Raw genomic sequence first — 15068 nt, 5'->3', positions numbered from 1 at the left:
AACCCTTTTTCCATTCAAGTTGAATTATGGTGTCAATTTTCCATTTCTATAAACGAGCATATTTAGTCACAAAAAAAAAAGTCACTTTAAAAAAAGATAATTTATTTAAGAAAAATTTCGATTGTCACAGTTATAAAAATCTAATCTGTAACAAATGCGCATCTCAAAAGACAGAAATATGAGAATAACATGTGAATATGAAACTTTTTGCTAAAAGACACAAATTAACAGTAAGAAATGTTTGTAAATGATATAGTTGAGTCTCGAATTGCAAAAATTTGTTTTTACTACAAAGTTCTGCAAATAAAACTGGTGTACTTTAGCACAAAGGTCACTTATGTATTTAATCGCTCAATGTTTTCACACCTTTCCATCTTAGAAAATCTAGTGCAACATCGAACCATAATACCTTGCAAAATTGCTGCAACCATTTATAACATATTAAATTGAACCATGCTTACATTTAAAAGGCCTCTACCCTCACCATCTTGGGTCTTAAGTTAAATTTTTAATTTGAGTTCTCTTGATAATTTTTTTTGTAACTAGCAAATTCTTGATGATATAGTATTATTAAACAGCACAACACCTTTAAAAAAAAGTAGAAAATAAAGGGGTCGCTTCATTAGATTGGGTGAAATAACACTGATTAATCTTTAGAAGTCCTATGAATTTTTTCCAAATTTTAAAGCAAAATGAAATGAGGTAATTTTCGGTTTAGAGTAAGTAATTTAAAACTACACGTTTCTTAGTTTCTAGATTTTTAAAATCTCATTTTACTATAGCTTAAACTGATTAAAACTGATTTCGATGAAGCTGAAAAATTTTTTTAACACTAATTGTATAAAAACAAAGATACTTATACAAAAAAAAACTAATAACAAGCAAACATTATATTATTTAACTACCTATCTAAAACTGTTGATTGCAGAATTGTATAGGAATAATTAGGGCTCAAAGAAAATTAATATATAATCTAAAATACCGCGCTTTTTATATCTCAAATTGTGATTGGGTGGCGGCCTTGCATTTTGCATGCATCCGAGTAAATGCATGCGAGTTTGCATGCATCCGAGTAAAATCCAACATAAGTTTATTTGTGAAAAATTAATAAAACGGATTAAAAGCATATTTAGAATTTTCCTTCACTGTCTCCACCTTTTCCACAAGCGAATTCAGTTGTGAGAGAAAGGACCCCCTAAGTTGAATCAACGGTATCATTTTGTCAAATTTAAGAAGGATTATATTAAATGATAAAAAGGCTTAACTATGCAATGTATTAAAGCAAATTTGCATTCAGTTTAAAAAGATAGGGGCTTCCAATATCGATTTCTTATTTTTTTTCAAAAAAAGAATATGGAGTTTAAAATATATGAGTTTTAAATAATTTTAATTCAAATAACACAGGAGAGCATTTTTTTTCCTTGCAATGAAAAGTCCAATACAAAAAATTCGTAAGATAATTTTCGTTAGTGAAATACATAAACTATACACAGTAATTTTCTAACATAGAATTTTGGACAAAAGTGAATTTTGGAATTTTAGCTATACTAAAAACAATAAAAAATTATTCGCTGTTTTTTTAATCGGTTAAGCGAAAGAACCTATTGAAATCAACAAATGTATATCTTAACGCTTAAGTTTCTTTGGATTAGTAATTTCATTAGTTCTACTTTCTTAAACTGTCAATAAAAGCTTAAGTAGAGGCCAACAAAATTGAAAAAAAAAAAATAGAAAAACAACAATATCCTGCATTTACAATAGATCAGATATGATCCAATAATAATTTTTTGTTTTCACTGTCTTCACTTTCTGCGTTTTCACTGTCACCTTCGCTATCTCCTTTTGCTTTTTTTTGATAATGAAAATTATTATTTAAAAAAAGTTAAACACTTAAAGCATTAGGACAATGCAATATTATAAATAACTCAATACAGGAAATAAAAGTGTTGTAACTCATGATCAGCCAACAACACCGCATAACTTTTATAAGAAGTACTGGGTTTCATTATAACCTATTTCAAATTTCATAGTATTGTATCTAAAACCAATGTTACTTTCTTTCTACGTTCCTTTAGATTCTATGTATTTTAAGGAGCATTATTATGGTTGCGTGCGCTTATTGACCTCTGATCCAGTAATTTTTGTGAAACTAATCAATTTGTTATATGTATTTACAATAGTCGTAAACTCAATATTCACGGGTGAACAATATGTTACTTATAGATATGGATTCTTAATTTGCGCTTCATTTTACTACAATTTAAAAAAAAGATTCTATGGGACCAATTTTGATCCTAGTTTATAATCTACAACATAAATATATTTATCATATATAATGAATAAATAATTCTTTATTAAACATTAATTTCAAATTATTTAGATACCTTCTTTCACTACGTTTTTCATTACATTATTTATAGTTATATACTGAACATGCAGATGATATTCTTTTCAGTTCTTGTTATTACGTCTATATTTTAAAATAATTGTGCATTGGATAATAAATGGAAATTTGATTTAAATTAAGCGCCCGTGTACTTATTTTTCACAGACAAAAACTGTCACTGTTATGTTTATAATTTTAAAAAATCACATAATTTCAAAAATATTGATTTTTTATTTAGTTTAATGGTGAGCAATATAATATGGTGAGCAATATAATACATTAATTAGCATAAAAAAATTGACTCATTTAAATTTTGTATGCTGTTCTAATATTCACTCGCTAAAATAGACAAATAAAAATAAGTTATTTCTTAAGTATCCTTACAAAAGAATCTGCTTATAATACAACTGTAAACTTTTTTTATTCTACTATTAGCTCCAGAGATATTCCTAAGTTCCATGAAAGAAAATATTTACATTAATTATTAGAAAAAAATTTGGATCACGATACAATTTTCAATTAATTTTAAACAAATTTTAGCGATAATATATTATTTATATGTTAACATAATTTCTACTCTTTACCTAACAGTAAATCGAATCAAAACAGACTTATTTCATCGCTATAGTTTCTACTTCGATTGAAAATCTCTATTATTCAATTTCATAAGAGCTTAGAAGACAATTTTTATACTGAATATATGATCCTTAGTATGCATGTAAAGCAAATTTTTTTTAATTGTTATATTTGCATATAAAGACTTATGTGTTCGTTACAAAGCACTCTTTATAAGCCCTGTTCAAGTTAAAGAAAATATTGCTCAAATTAGAGGAAAACATTACAACGCTGCGTCGATTGTAACACAGTGGTAGCTAGTTCGAATCCCATCTTGTCCCAGATTGTATGTGTGTGCTGCCTTTCCTTATTTTGTGCTATCTGTATATCAATTAGACAAGGGCACGCTATCTGAACTTTGTAGGAATAAATAAATATGAATAAATAGATGCATCCAGGGTTACGGTGGGATTTAAACCTGCTATCTCTACACTTGCATTTTAGAATGTTGAGACAGCCCTGATGTAGTAATTTTATTTACCCTAGTGTAGTATTTATTTAGTAACAGTTAAGCTCCTGATTTAGTTCAGCCTTGTTTAGAAATTTGTACAGTTGCAACTGCATATTTTTTAAAGTTTTAAATGTTGTTGGATGTTAACTTGCAGCTTACATAGGAAAAGAACACACCGGCGGAAAAAAAAATAAACAAATATTTACTGCGCTGTCAAAATTACTGACTTGCTTAAAATTACCTTATTTTGCCTCATTTACTTCCCAACAGTATGGTTATAAAAGCCACGTATTTTATTGTTAATTTTACCAAAAAGTCATCATTACCAAAGCGCTTTGGGAAAAAATTATCTGGTTTTTTGGAGTTAAAAATGGAGTCAGAAACACGGTTAATTTTACCATATTCTAGTAGTTTTGACCATAATTTTTTCTCAGTGCTGGTTGCCGTATTCTAATACCTCAGCATCAACAGCCATCTTTCCTAATTATAGTGTTGAAAATAATGCATCACAAATGAATCAAAGTGTTGGTTACGGTTTAGGCATTGTGAACAGCGTAAACTCTAAAAATGTAAATGTAAACCTGAAATTTAAATTAAAAAAAAATGCTTAATGAAATTAATAGTAAAATTATTGCGAATGAAATAAATAATAAAATATAGCTTTAAAATTTTCAACTTCCAACGTAAAGTTGGCCTTATTGTTACAAATTCATTTAAATATAACAACTTCAGAAATAATAATGCCTCTGAGTATTTTCTTATTGATATAACTAAAATAGTTTTGCAGACAAAGCAATTCAAATTAATTAAAAGGAGTTTCAAGTATTTTTATATTAAATAAAAGAATGTCTACTTTCGATCTGTTTACTACTTTGTCAATGTTAGTTAAAAATTATCAAACCATATTTAAAAACTCGTGCTTCACATTTGTTATGTTCCCGGTTTAGAACTTGTAAAAACGTACTATGACTTGAATTTGCTAAAAACTTAATATGTTGAACCATACTGAAAAATGTTAATAACCATAATACATTGGAGAATAGTTCAATTAAACATAAATTTGAAAGTAAAGGATTAATTGAAAAGTTTAGTAAATAGTGATGCTAATATTACTCATGATAAGCGGGAATTTTCAAATGGTATTTGAGATGATCATCTCTTATTGAGGCAAGTAAACTACTATAAGGTATTTGTAAATGATGATTACACTGTTGGAAAGCTTGGAGTGGGTTAAACTATAATAGTGTTCAGATTTACTGCAACATTAAGAAGGTGCTATTTAAAACCGTACATCTCAAACTCAATTGCATGATATTATGGCGCAACTTGAGCAGAAGCACCATTCCGTTTAACTAGCTATTAAGATTACAGTAATTCAGCATCTTATATCGTAATTAGACCAATACTATGCTTCAACGTTGAATGATTTATTTAATTATTTATTTTTGAGATTGAATATACAAATATTCAATTATAATTAGTAAAGTACATATTCTGAAAAGCGCTCATTTTTAACAAGTAGTTAAAAAAAATTCACTATAAATTCCTAATATTTACTCTTTACAGTATAGTTTTTTTTTAAAAAACTTATCAATGAGTTTTTCTTCGTTTTCAATGTCCGTAAAGTAAAATGTTAACTTACTTTATTGTTTATAAATTAACTTTACTTACATTCGCCAAACATTTAAATACAATCCAGGACCTGACTACGCCAGTAAGTTTTTAAGTTGGGGAAATTTTTTAAGTAGGGAATGTTTAGTATATTATCTAAGGAAGTGATTAGGGCATGGAAGAGCATTCACCAACTGGTGCATTTTCCGGCTATGTCGTCCGCTCGTTTCTATGTTTTCATGTGTGCATGTTTCTATGTTTCTTCTATCCATATCTATATTTATTCTTGATTTATTTTTATAAAAATTGATCCAGTAAGTTTTTATTACTATTTATGTGTCAAATATCAGGTTGTATATCAGCGTGTAGGAGTTGAAAATTCTTGGTACTCTGGTCACTATGGCGTTGGCGTCGTGGGATTCACAACTGGGGCAGTATTTAAGTATTTTTAAAATGATTTTTAAGCTCAAAAATCGCTCATTATAAATAAAGACAAGTTTTCTTAACATGACTTCCAGTGAAAAAATTCTCAAAATAGACCTTTTATATTAACTAGGATGACGTCATCATTTGTATCTTTCAATTATCGTTTATTAATTTTATTTAAACTGGAAAAGAGGGAATCATATAATTCATGATGTTATTTTTTTTAAAATCCAAACTCAAAGATACTAATACTGATTATATTTTATCGCTATTAAAAAAGTTAAGGAATAATCTGAAGGAAAAAAATACATAACATGCCGAATAATGAAACTGCACATGCCAACAACACAAATTAAGTTAAATTAATTGCGGATGAATCTCAGACAGCGAATGAACAACGAGATTTTGAGAACAGTAATTATTTATTCCTGATCAATTTGCAAACTGTAGCTCTCAACCTCATCAGTTGTTGTAATCGGGTTTTTCGATTCATTTAAATCAGAAACATTTAAAAGCTAACCCATTTCTTAGAACTTAATAAACATTTAGATAATATTGAAGAAAAATAAAAATTGTCTTAACGCAATTTCATAAAAGCAATAAGTTGTTTTGATTTTTTTTATTACATAATATGCTCGCACCTAGAAATATACAGTTTTGTAAATCCCTGGCAATTTGTTGGAGTAGAGATCATAATCGATTCTCAATGTATTTAATATTTCTTCCATTATGTCTTGAGAAATTACTGCTGCTGTCAACAGAACGTATAAGGGATCAGGACAAACCTCAAATAGGATGCCTTTTATTTAATTAAATACTGAAACATTAAAGTCATATTTGCATCTAAGTTCAGGATTTGCTTCTTAAAAAACTCATAATTATGAATATTCGAATCAGTAACTGCACAAATGTTGCGGACAAGACTGTCATATCTATCCTGAACTTACTTACAAGAGTTTCAGTAAAGTCTGCAATGCACATTTAATGTCGGTACCTCTCATCTCATGTCAGTGTTAGTGATGGTGAGATTGTGGTTTCTAACAAAGGCTGCTTCGTCTGAGACTTCTCAGTCAGATGTGCTCTGCGCTTAAAGTGAGACATTCTCTGCGCACAAGAAAACACGATCTGAGGATATTTTTTAGTACTTAGCTAGTACTCAATAAATCGAATAAGGAATGCCCTACACTTTGAGGGAGATAGAAGGAATTCATGCATCACCTGAATCCCGGGAAGCAGAATTTGCTGTATGAATCTGCGGCACTGTCTTCATAAATCCAAATTTGCTGCAAACTCAACTCAAACAGGCTTATCATTGTGAAAATTCTTACATACACCGAAGAGCCATTACATTATGACCACCCTGCTAATAACACGTAGGACCACTTTTCGCCCTTAAAACTGCTAGCACCAGCCGTGGCATTGATTCCACAAGGTGCTGATAGGTAGTCTGAGGTATCTGGTACCAAGCGCTCACCAACTGGTCCTGCAATTCCCTCACATTGCGAGGGGGTAGCGTGGCAGCACGAATTTGGTTTTCCAAGGAGGGCCACAAATGCTCTATTGGATTAAGGTCAGGTGAATTTGGGGGCCAAGACATGACTTGAAAGTCACTGGAATGTTCCTCGTACCAATCAATGACGATTCGACCCTTATGATATGGTGCATTATCCTGTAGGTAAACACCATCCCCAGCAGGAAAAACTGTTGCTATGAATGGGTGAACCTGGTCTGCAACTATGTTCAAGTATTTACAGACGTCAGGGATTGTTCTATGAGGATTAAGGGTCCTAATGTGCCCCATGAGAACATTGTTTCTGGGCGAGAAACCATGAAAATCTGGGCGATCCCATTGTTATAGATGGAGGGTGGTCATAATGTAATGGCTCTTCGGTTTACATATAGCTAAATTTTTGAACATGAGGTCCTTAAACATGGAAAAATTTAGTTCAAATTTAAGTTGAATTTTGTTCAATGATAGTTAAAAAGTGAAATAGCGTAACCTTGTAATCAAGTATAAAAAAAATAATTCTTTACTTTTTCGTGGTATTCAGCTTTTTTAATTTATATTAGAAACAAGTTTAAATGTTTTCTAAAAATAAAAAAAGCAACCTCAGGAATAAGTTTGTGTGCTTTTCAAAATTAAAAAGAAAACTTAGAAGAAAAATACTCTGTAGATGCAGTGATAATCTGCTATGTATGTATATACAATAGCAACTTAAGTAAACTACACTCGTTTGAAATGACAGAGTGACAGAATTATCAATAACGTCGTTGCGACTTAAACGTGACATCACTTTCAATGCGATGCACGTATTTTAGAAAAAAGTGAACGGAAATACGATGCTTGACTGTCAGTGACTATCATAAATAGTAAATTCTATACTTATCTACAACATGTTATTTCGAATGTTTTGACTAACATGGCAAAATCTTTAAATTTAGAGTGAAACAAATCGCAAACGAAAATATTTACTGTCGTTTTAGATTTTTTTTTCAGATGAAAAGGGTACTTAAGAATAGGTTTTGCTTAGGATAAAAAAAAAAAATTCGATTTCTGTCTTGAAGAACATGTGATGGACATGAAAATATTTTATGATTAAAAATAGTTTTACTGATGCAACACAAATAATGTCTTTTTTTTTGTGTGCATTCCTCATATAGTTTAGATTTGTAGTTTTACAGAAGCAACCTCATTTCTAAAATTTACCAAGGTGGCAAATTTAAAATTTAATTTTTATGGCTGAATCTCAAAATTTTTTCAGGGCTTCATAATTTTTAGAAAAAAAAGATTAATCTAATTTTTAAACTCACGTGATTCGTTTTTAAATTCTTATAAATAAATAAGAACTGATATAAAATAGAGCTTTTAGACATCAAGGAATGTAAGACAATAATTATAACAATTAGAAAATTAATCCTCATATTTGAGTCATTTCGAAAAATCTTTTATTCACCAATGATGTTTCGAAAAAAATTCTATTTAAACTATTCGAAGCTTTCCATCCTTTTTTTGGATAAAAAATTTGAAATTATTTCCTGATGACCGAATTTAGAACCGAACTCAGAGTATAAGAAAATTCCTGGATCAAGCAACTAGCCTTACAAACTAGCCTTACTGGAGGACTTTTTGATGGAACTAATTTGCATTTGTGATATATGGAGAGGGAAACCTTGAAAACCTTCCACGGTTATCTTGAAGGTAAGGAGATTCACCTTGATCCGTCTACCACTGAGTATATGTTACGCCAGCACTGTGGTCAGTGTGAGCTAGGAGCAGAATTTGCATCGACCAGCCATCGATGGGATTCGAACCTGGGTTACCTCATTGGGAGGTGAGCGCTTTATTCCCTAAGACATTACGACTCTATTATAACTGACATCGAAAAAAATACTACATACCATGAAGTTGGAAATGTAACTAATGTAAAAAAAAGTGGAAAACATTGTGACATTTGATGAGTGGAAACGCTTTTAATTTTGCTTAAAAATTTGCTTTAAAAAAAGAATAATGATAACCATGCATCATATGCGACAACGAAAAAAAGATACCTTTTCCTGTACAATCCTTTTAGTTACAGACATTTAAGAGTTCTCAGTAAAAATTTGCAGTCAAAATGTACACAATTTTCTTCACTTTTGACGAATCAATTTCCTGAAAAATGCTTCGGCGAACGTAGCGTCAAATGGAAAAAAAATATCTCTTAAATTATTCGAGGATACAGATATCGTCAAAAGCATTAGACTTAAAGCAATATATCGATTTAACACAATTTATTTGGTTGTACAACATAAAATGGTACTCAGTCAAAGCCAAAAATGTAATTTGGCGAACCTGCTTGAAAAGCGAACGCACAAACACCTCTATCCTCCTGACATAGAAAACAAATGGTTTTAAAATCAGGAAAAAATATATAGAGAGAGATTTAATAAAATGTAATTAGATGACACATAATGACGGAACAGTGATGTTTTATTACAAATTTCATGATTTCGAAACGAAATGGTTCTTAAAAATATTGAAATGTAGCTAGACGATTACTGAAATAATAAGTATTGAGATAATGAATTCTGAAATTTATTGTTTAAATATATACTGAATTTACAGTTATGAGTACCAAATAATTAATACTGAAATAATTAACGTTTTAAGACCCGATATGAGAAAATTCGTTAACTAGCTGATAAGTTAAACATAAAGACCACAACTTTTTCTTAAGAATTATTTTTATTAAAGTACTCCATTATAAAAAGGAATCGCATTTGTAGTTCCTTTCGTGAAGTATTAGCATATTTCATCCTTAAATATTTTCTTTACTTAAAACAATCTACTCAGTCTGCAATCGCACTGTAAAATATGGATATTCTAAATTCACGATTTTTTTTTCTTTCTTTTTTTTTGTCTTGGAAGACACTAAAGGCACTGAGCATGTGTCAAATTGAGGAAATTCTTATCTTCACTTGGTTGAGGATAGCGATTTTCTCAAAACCATTAGACTTAATGCAACATATTCAATTTATTAAAAAATACAATAAAAAATAAAAGGAATATACTGATTCATCTTCATGATTCCTGATTAAGAAGCATGAGCACTAAAACCTGCACTATCCTCTCCTCCAGTGTAATAGGATTCAAATTCAAATAGAAAAGTAAACTTTCAAGATAATCTCAGATGGCACACAAATTTTTTGTTGTTGAATATTTGACAATAAGTCAAAAATCAGGTGGTAAATTATTTTTAAACAGCTCAATAATTTCTGAATCATTGAAAATAAGCCTTTAACTTTGAAAGTATGGCGAATAAATAGTCCAATATAACTGATAAATGTGTGTCGTATTACAGAAATAAGCAGAAAGATATTCCACTATTATGTCACGCAATTCGTCACGAGCGAAACTTCGTTTCATACTTTTATTTGGATTTAGCAAGACATAACATTGGATACAAAAATATCAAGATGTTTAGTGCGCAAGGGAAAAAATGATAAAAAAGCGAAACATCCTGAATAACTTTTGATCTAATAATTGGATTTTCACATACAATCGTTCGAGGAGGTGACCTCAAATATGCTAATTAATTAGTGCCTTTTCAACAGATTATGATTTTCCAAAACAAAATGTAGGATGAAGCCACAATCTGGGAAATATGGCTCTATTAGATTGATCAGAAGAGTGATCAAATTTTAAATAATTAATTTTTTTAAAATTTGATTTCTCAGGAATAATTCAACCGATTACGGTGAAATTTTCGGTTTTCTCCATTAAATTACGTTCCTTAAAATGATGGACAAATCTGTAAAACTTACAATTGAAAATTTTTTGACCATTAAAAAATAAATAATGAGAAATAATAAAGAATTATTCAAAATTATTTTTAGTATGGAATTATCTTTAGATAAACGAATTTCATAATTGTGTGCAAAAATTTTTCAATTCACTTAAAAAGATCTCGGAGATATGGCAAAATTTGCAAGAAGAAAAATTAACATGAGGGGACCATATTTCCTAATTAATAATTAGGAAAATGTCTTCTGAATTGCTACTATCCTCTACATTTTAGGCGTCAGAAGTCACAATCTGTTTAAAAAAGGGTATGTTTATTCAGAAAAAGTACCTTATGTCTGGCTTTGTAACCTAAAATATCTTCTGCACTAACTAATTAGCATATTTGAAGTCATCTGCTCAAATCATCAAGAGTGAGTCCTAGCACGTGAAAATCCGATCATTAAAATCAGAAGTTATTCGGGATATTTTCCTTTTTCGAATTGCACAACCATGATACACTCTCTTTGCTTATTCCGAAATATAGTTGGAAAATGTTCTTACATGTAACTTTTAAAAATATGTTTGCCTCATCCCTTTCAGATAACATTTTACTTTGTCTAATAAATCTAAAATTTTATTTGACCTTCATTATTTATAACATTTTTAATAGTGAAGTGTTGGAAAAATACCCAAAAAATTTTTTTTTACATCTTGTAAATCTCTGCTCAGCACTTGCTATTGAAGGATACTTAAGTATTCAAGACAAGATTCAATGCAAGATTTAATGCGAAACTTTTATTTTAAAAGATTCAGTACAAAAGATTCATGCACAAGATTGTACAATGCGCAAGATTCAATGAAAACTTTTACGAATTTTCAAAGAAAAAATTTATTCACAAGAAAAATGCCCTGAATTTAGAAAAATGTCATTCAAAACTCATATAAATGATTGGAAAATGAAAAACATATAAATAAAAACCGAAAAAATGTTCAAAAGAAAATATGAATAAGGAAAAAAACAACCACATAAGCAAAAAATAAAAAAAAATTGCATTTATAAGTAACATTCTAACCCTGCTTATCAGTTAACATTTCAACTGTTTTGGGTATAAATATGTGACATGAATTTGGAAACTAAGTCATTTCCTTCCTAAATGATAGACTAGTCTACATTTTGAAAATTACTCACACTGGTAAATGTTTTATCTTAAATGTGTTTCCAGAATTTTTGTGAGTGACATTTACTTAAGTAAATGAGAAACGGACCTCTAAAGATTAATAAAACTATTAATGAAACTGTGAAACTATTGCAATTTTTTTCCCATTTCATTAAAGAGTTAAAACAATTGTACTTAGAATTTCACTCTTGTATGAACCCTTGTGTTAATTTTCTGAACTTGTGCCTCATAATATTTTAGAATATTTTAAAAAGTATTTTGGGAATTACTTAAATTTTATAAATGGATTAGGAAAAAGGCAAGATAATTCGAGCTAATATCTCAGAATTTTTTTTAACTCACTCCTTTCTTTCAAAAAATGAATAGAAAATCAAATAAAATAATGGATTTTTCTTTTTTTTATTATTGTGTGTTTATTACTGGTGATTTGGAGAAAGTGTCGTAGTCTGGAACAGTGACACTAGTGGCAACATTAGTATTATTATTATTTTTTATTTTCAATTATGCCTCAAAGCAATTGAAGAAATCACAGTAGTATCCGAAACATTGAGTTATTGACGAGAGAAAGAGAATCCCTTCGAAACAATTTGTTTTTACATTTTATTCATTTACTGAATATGAATATATTTAACTGAATTTTATTTGGTTATAGAAAAAATGGTTTAAAAAAATTTTAGTTATGAAAAAACAATTTAGATTGAACACAATTTTGATTATTTTAAACCATATGGTGATTGTATCTTGGAACAATAAAGCATGCTGTACATTAAAACATGAACACTTAACCATGGCCAAGCACCTTGTACAATATACGCATAATTTTAAATAATTTATTAGGCTTTTCACTTCAAAAAATGTTAAACTTTGAAAGTACATTCCTTAAACTATTAGCTTCTTTTTTGTATGACCAAATAAAATTCCTTAGTTTAAATAACTTTTAATAAAGTTCCTAATCCATTAAAAACATTTGCAAAAAGATTCAATTTACATTTACCCCCACCTCCAAAACATAATAATACTTAAATTGAGAACATGATTTTGCGCCATTTGATGAATTGTGTGCCACTCTTCTGGTAATAAATATTATTGGAAACTTTGTGTCCTAAATTCTTTATTCATACTGATTCTAAATTGATTGTTTTCATGTGTTATGTTATAATTCTTCAGTTGCTAATCTATCTAATCTATCTAATTCTGCTGCTAATGCTATTTAATGTTTCCGAAATAAGTATTTTCTTAATTTAATGTCAAATTAAATGTTCGTCGATATAAAATTGGTTTAAATTAACTGTTCCAAAGGACAAAACTAGACTACAAGGTGGTACATCTTGGTACAGTTTGAAATTTGTACTTCAAGGGGCTGACAAATGGTTATTTTGTATATGTTTGTGCTGCAATAAAGGCATTACAGAAGAAAACGTATACGTATTTAGAGTATAAATATGATTATAATCATAGGAGCTAAAAATTCAGATGGGAAAAGTGTACTATGATACAACAGATTTATTACTGCACTCAATGATGAGTACGTTTTATTATTTTTTATTTACTTACCATTTAATAGTCGATCCTCATCGTAGAATTGCTGTGAACTATTGTATTTATTATTATAATTATTATTTTATACTCTTCGCTTAACATCCGAATCAAATAGTGCATTTGCAGTCTCGAACCGCAAATGAAGCAAATAGACAAATGAGTAATTTCATAACTGGGCAAATTTAAGAGAACATTTCTTCCTTATGGATGGTTTGCTGAATATAAACAATAACAAGCTTCCTAATTCCGGAAGAAATTTAGAAAACTTCCGGTGTATCACTCCACTTATGGTATGCTTACGAGGCGATGGGTGAACAGGCTTAATATTCCAGTTTTATTATTGTAATTTGCGTTTAAATTTACGCGTAATTTCACCATTCATAAGAGTTCCGCGCAATTCACAAATTTCAACTGGCTGTGAGCCTAAAATAAATAATTAATATAAAAACATACAAAAATTTAAGGTTTGCCATGTTTTGAGTGTTATCCCTTATTTGGCTATAGTTGTGCAAAATATCGCAGTTTATAATTTTTTGGGTTGCATCATAGCATGATTGCAGAGTTTTCCAAGTGTATTTATTGTTTGTTTCGTTGAAATTTAGATTGAAAGAACACGTTATTTTATATGCACTACAATTAAAATAATATTGGATAACCTGCTTTTTCAAGCTTTTAGAAAATCGGATTCTAAAAGCTTGAAAAAAAACTGAAATAAATACGATTTATTTCTTTTTAAATCTTATTTATTTCATTAATAAGATTTATTAATGAAATAAATAAGATTTAAAAAGGAAAATCGTATTTATTTCATTAATAAATAAATAAGATTTTCATTTATTTCATTAATGAATCTTATTAATGAAATAAATAAGATTTAAAAAGGAAAATCTTATTTATTTCATTAATAAATAAATAAGATTTTGATTTACTTCATTAATAAATCTTTTTAATGAAATAAATAAGATTTTGATTTATTTCATTAATAAATCTTTTTAATGAAATAAATAAGATTTAAAAATGAAATAAATGAAAATCTAAGTTTCATTTATTTTATACCAAACTTTGTGCTAACCGTGTAAAGTTAGCACAAAGAAATACTAATAGCAATACTAATAACAATTAGAATTGTTATTAGTATTTTGATTTTAATACTTTTTCAAATATTAGAATTGAAAAAATCAATCGGAAATCTTAAGACGAATTTTAACCCCTGGCGCCATCTGTGCTTAACTTTACACAGTTAACCATCCATACAGCGTTATCCTATCTAATAACATGTGAAAACTGGTTCTTCATCGAAATATGATTTTGCACGTGCATGAAAGTAAAAGATTCACCAAAGTATATTTGAATTTTTTAATTCGCTTATTTATTAGATACCTACATAAATTATTAAAACTCACTTAAATCTGAAAAAAAAAAAAAGTTTTTTTTTTCTATTTTTGAATTATACTAATATGCAATAAGTGTATTCATTGTATTTCTTAAGTATTGGAAAGTTTTATTTTAATTGATAAAACTAATGTCTGATCAAGACTCATCGGTGCTGTAGAGGCGAAAATAGTAAGAAATGGCTTTAAATAAACTACAATTGAATCC

The 15068-nt window shown here is 28.9% G+C and overlaps 1 protein-coding gene across 2 annotated transcripts in view; it reads left to right on the top strand.

Moving 5' to 3' along the window:
- The window catches only part of LOC107443976 (uncharacterized), a 166173-nt gene that overhangs the window by 106392 nt on the left and 44713 nt on the right, over nt 1-15068 (top strand). The gene's annotated exons all lie outside the window — the stretch shown is intronic.

This window comes from Parasteatoda tepidariorum, chromosome X1 (assembly GCF_043381705.1).
Source record: "Parasteatoda tepidariorum isolate YZ-2023 chromosome X1, CAS_Ptep_4.0, whole genome shotgun sequence".
NCBI lineage: Eukaryota > Metazoa > Arthropoda > Arachnida > Araneae > Theridiidae > Parasteatoda > Parasteatoda tepidariorum.
This window is presented reverse-complemented; position numbering and strand designations above follow the sequence as displayed.